This window comes from Pollicipes pollicipes, unplaced genomic scaffold, assembly GCF_011947565.3.
Source record: "Pollicipes pollicipes isolate AB1234 unplaced genomic scaffold, Ppol_2.1 Scaffold_5724;HRSCAF=6776_pilon_pilon_pilon, whole genome shotgun sequence".
NCBI classification, from domain to species: Eukaryota; Metazoa; Arthropoda; class Thecostraca; order Pollicipedomorpha; family Pollicipedidae; genus Pollicipes; species Pollicipes pollicipes.
The window spans coordinates 31,142,676-31,147,866 of record NW_023596746.1 but is presented as its reverse complement, the minus strand read 5'-3'; positions in this window follow the sequence as shown (position 1 = coordinate 31,147,866).

Sequence of the window (5,191 nt, the reverse complement as noted above, 5' to 3'; positions counted from 1 at the left end):
GGACCCATCAGCATTTTTTACAGTGGCGCCACCAGTTCAACGACGCTCTGCCACGCGGGGAGGGGCAGGGCTTCCCAGCGGGCCCGGCTGTCGTTATATACGAGGGGCGGGTCGGAGGCGGCACCAGTCTGTCGTCGCTCAGCGTCCGTCATGCAGTTCCTGTCCGTGTTCGCGGTGCTCGCCTGCTGCGGCGCCCTGGCCGCCTCCCCGGCCCGGCCACGCCGCGACCTCACCGCCCTGCCTGGGGGCATTCCCCTGGGGGTCCTGTTCGAGGCCTGTGGCGATACGACCGACACCGGTGATATCGGTCCCTGCGTGGAGGACCTTCTTAGGGGCGTCATAGACATATCCAAGCCGGCATTCTCCACGGGACTGGACGTCGGCAGTAAGGTCGTCGTTCTGGAGCCGCTGTCGCTCAAGGACATTCCGGAGAAAGCTGACAAGAAGTTCCGCTTCTCGGCGCGTAACCTGAAGGTGCACGGCCTGAGCACGGTGCAGGTGGAGGACGTGACGCTGCAGCCCGACACGCTGGCGCTGGAGCTGAGCTTTGACCAACTGCGGGCCTCCACTAAGATGACTCTGCGCTACAGCTTCATCACGGGCCGGCCGGACGTGGAGCTGGAGCTGACGCGGCCCCGCATCCGCGTGGAGGCCGGCTGGACGTTGGGCGAGCAGGACGGCAAGCTCAACATCCAACTAATCAACCCCAGGGTCACGATCGACTTGGAGTCCTTCTCCACGAAGATTTCTAATCTGGGAGGGCTGGGAGGCTTCTTGCAGTCGCTTCTCAACAACAACAACGAAGTTCTGCTCAGGTTCTTCAAGCCAGAGCTGCAGAAGCAGGCACAGAAGATGCTTGAAAAGGAGTTCAGAACCATCAAACTGGTCAGCTAAATTGTGCCACCGTTACGTCAGACGATGGCGTAGTGCATCATTCGAGTGATACGAGACTGTAGTGTATCATTCGGCTGCTCGTGGCCTGTTATCTGCTTTACGTGTGACGGACACAACTGGATGCCAAGTGCTGCGCTGGAGCGTGGCTTACTGCGAGTTGTCCTGCGCTCTCGCGACCGTGACCTGCGCGACCGCTCCCGAACTGTGATGCGCGATGCGCGCGTTGTGAATCTGTTGACCATTGTTGGTGTAAAGCTCTCGGCAGGTAATGGAGCGTTACGTTCGCGCCTCAATGTCTTGCTGTGGCAGTTGGTGGACAAATAAACCACAGATGACTTACATTTCCTCTGAGTGCTGCATCACGCCGTTGGAACGAACTAGAGGCCTAAACGCCTTTCGCAAAGAGACCCAATGAGGGCAGTCCGGCGGCCCAGACGAGCGCCAGGCCATCAGCTGTCCCTGCACACTCCTGCTTGCTAGATGTAATGCGAGTAGAAGGTGTGAAGAAAATTGTTGGCACCGGAGTTGCGTTAAGGGCAACGGGCCGACTGAACAGCATTTGCAGAGCAAAGGATGCTTTCTAAGCCGCCCAGCCGATTTTGATCCTAAACCGGGATTATCAGCAGTTTGAGATGGGTCGTTTCGCATGCTTGCGAGACGTGCGGTGCTGGTTTCCCTCGCGTGCTGCCCTGAGCACCCTCAGAGCTACGCAGTGAGTACACATAACACAGCATTAAGCCTTCATATCGCTGGGAGTCGTCGGTGGCTTACCTCCGGCACAACCCTGCCATGTCACCATCACTTCCGGTTTTCCCACAAATAAACCGAAATGGCACACTGATGGGTTGTGGAAGGTCGGGAAGGCCGCAGTGGGGGCGTGACCCCGAAGATCACGGTAAAAACACAATCTATGCTTCTAACCCTTGGCGCCACAACTGCAACAACAATGTCCACGTCTCCTGAATGCTTGAGAGTAGGGTTCGCAAAACATCACCATTAGCTGGTGGCTTTAGGATCAATTTTTTTCTTGTCGGGGCCTGGTCAAAACGAGGGTGCGTGCACGGGAAGCGGATGGGTACAGGCATGAAATACTCAAACGAGGGAGCGATAGTAGGCGAAGATCAACGCTGAGTGAGCAAAAAAGGATTGCACAAAATATAGTGGCAGTCGTATGAAATTTTCTAAAAAATTTAAGAGATGGGTCGCGGTCTTCACGTCTGATCTCCATGTAACACCATGTTCTCCATGTAAGACGATGTGATTAATGACGTCTATCTCGGGAGTTCCGGAGCGTCCGCCCCGTTCTAGCTCACATCTGCCGCTCCGGGAGCGACAGAAACGGACCTCGGAATAACAAGCTCGTCCCCGTTACCCTTCGGAGACTCTCGACATCCGAGGAGATAACATACCAGTTGGGAGGATGTCCAGCCCCTCCCCCCCCCCCCCCCCCGAAGTCCGCTGGGAATTCCGGCACGTGTCTCCAGATGCTGCGTGCGTTCTCTTGACCGTACTGATGCCCTGACTGTCTCGGCACCGCTGGATGTCTGGCCTGGCGTGTCGCCAAGGTTCTACTTCACCATTCAATGAACATGGGGAAGGTACAGCTTTGCTTATTGCGCATCACCATGAGAGCTTGGGTCAAAACCTGGTGCAGATCTCGACCACCCAGCGTTGCAGCGATGTGACATTACCATCATTTCACAGAGTAAAGGACTGATTTTACAGAGTAAAGGACTGATTTTACAGAGTAAAGGACATTGGGAAAAGTGTAAATCGGTGTGCATGGTTATCTAGCTGGGGTAGAGTAAACTATCATGCGAAGCCATCACCGGCGAGCAAATAAAGTAATACCTACCAGCGATGAGCTGATATGCGGGCAAAGGTGATGTATGCTCACACATCAGCTGATCATATCTGTTCTCCATGTAACACCATGTGACCAAATGCACCATATAATGATGCACTTGGTTTCGGCGCAGTGTCGCAGTTAATTTGCCTTCTTCGCAGCTAATTGTGTGAAATCGCAGCTAATTGTGTGAAACAAACTGCACGACACAGGCGAATGTACCGACCACAACTCGCTGATGGGTCTCCAGGCCGTCCGGCCCGGACGTACGGACACTTCTGCAGCGAGCACGATACGTCCCCTAGTGATCGACTGGAGGAAAACAAATGTCAACCTTTTTGAAGCCGATGACGATGTGGCCTGAATCAAAAACCGTTAAGCCTGTGAATAATACAAGTGCGCATTTGTTCTCACCATGGGCAATGCATAAAGTGAAATCATTTGCGTTTTCGAAGCACTTTGGCCATAACTGACAAAACCATAACTAATCAATCATTCATCGATTTCGTACGCTTGATTTACTATTCCCGATGAGACCTACAGATTGCGTTTTCCGGCCATGCTATTTGCGAGTGTTATGATAACAATAGCCAACAACTCCTAACCAAACCAAGCCAAAACGTACAAACAAAGGCCAACACCAATTGCCCCAAATTGCGAACGCTTTCGCTGCAACGCATAACAAATTCGCAAAAAATGTGTATCGTCCGGCAGACGTAAATTCGTCGCTGCCAAACCCCATCCTCGGGATATCGCTGCATCTGTGCTGACCACACCCATAATATGGCAGACACGCGGTGGCGAGTTCGCCTTCCAGAATTCGTGTTCCTATATGACTCGTCAAAGAGGACCATTCAGCCGTTGTCTTGATAGCGTCAGCCCAGTTACAGTGGCAACCAATAGTCGTGGATTTACATTGTACAATAAACGTCCTTTCGTGCCAAAAGGACAAAAGGACATTTATTGTACAATGGGCCCCGAGACAAAATAGGTCCGTTGAACCGCCATTGCAATGCTGGGATGACGGGCTCAGTGTGCTGGCAATAGATTATGCTCCGCCCCGAATCCTACTGAAACCCCGCCCCAGACAAATTTTCGTGTTCTGAACTTCAGCATACCATTGCATGCAGGATGGTTAACCTTTCTCAATACCCCAGTCACTGCCGTCATCCTAGCCACTGGTCTGTGGTAGCGCAGACCAGGGCTACTGGCCACAGGTCTATGGTAGCACAGACCTGTGGCTCACAGGTCTGTGCTGATGTCGGATGCATCAGGATCCAGACGTGCCGAGTCGTACATTTAACATCATCAGGCTCGTGGCTGACCAATGGGCTCCTCGTGATAAATTTTGCTCTCGGAATGTGGCGTACGCAGAGGCGTCCCCGGCGGCACCAAGGAAACGTCCTAGCAAGAACGCAACGTAGTGTCAACTGGCTACGCAGAACAACAGCAGCATCCGGGCAGCCGCGGACGCACCGATCCCTTCCCCCACACAGACGCAAAACCCATCGCTTTTGGCGCTCAAAGCTCAACAAAAAAGACAGCGCGCTTCTTGATGAATGCATCGCAGGGGTTTTCGCAGATGCTCTCTCGTGCGAGAACGAGAACGACGGACTCCGTCCGTCATCGGCCACTGCAGGGACGCCGTCAGCTGCTAGGACTGCATCGGCGCTGCCAGTCGCGGGAACTGCAGGGCGAGAATCGTCGGGACTGCACCGGCGCCTGCACCCCAGCAGTGGGCACTGCAGGGACACTATGTTGGACTGCCGTGACTCCACAGACATCGGCGGCTGGGGCTTCAGAGGCGCTGCCAGTCGCTGGAATGGCTCACCTGGTGCTGATCATTCCGCGTTCCTCGCCCCCGCAGGTCAGGGGCAAGGTCACAGGGCAGCGCTCGATATTGCCGATTTCCTCATCAGTGCAAAGGCACCAGGACCGGCAGAATAAGAGATGCTCATAAACCCAGATGAAGAGTCCAAGTATACAGCCACCGGTCAAAACGTTCTGGATGATGTGTTCCCTCTGGCGAAGGTGTGGTACGAACGCGATAAATCTGACTCCAGTGTGTGAAATGTTTCAGAATGAGATGCTGCACTCGTGCGCGAGATGTTCATGAAAGGATCTGAATCGGATGAACCTTTCGTGTGGCTTTATTCCAGTCAGGGTCAGCATGCTAAATAAGGTGATCTGAGGGCCACGTACCAGATATCGCGTAAGGTAAAATATACTTGCAATCAAACCAAAATGATTTATGACGCCGATTTATGATGACAAGTCAAGACAAAAAACTTCATAGCTCGCAATGAAGTCCTGGGCTCACTCATGGGAACCAGAAAACACCAGAACAGGAAGTGGAAAAGATCCGATGCACGCCGCACAAAGGGCTTGATAAGCAAGGGGGACCTGTCGGTCTTTGGTCGGGGCGCTCCAATAGTGTTGAGTCCTCTGGAA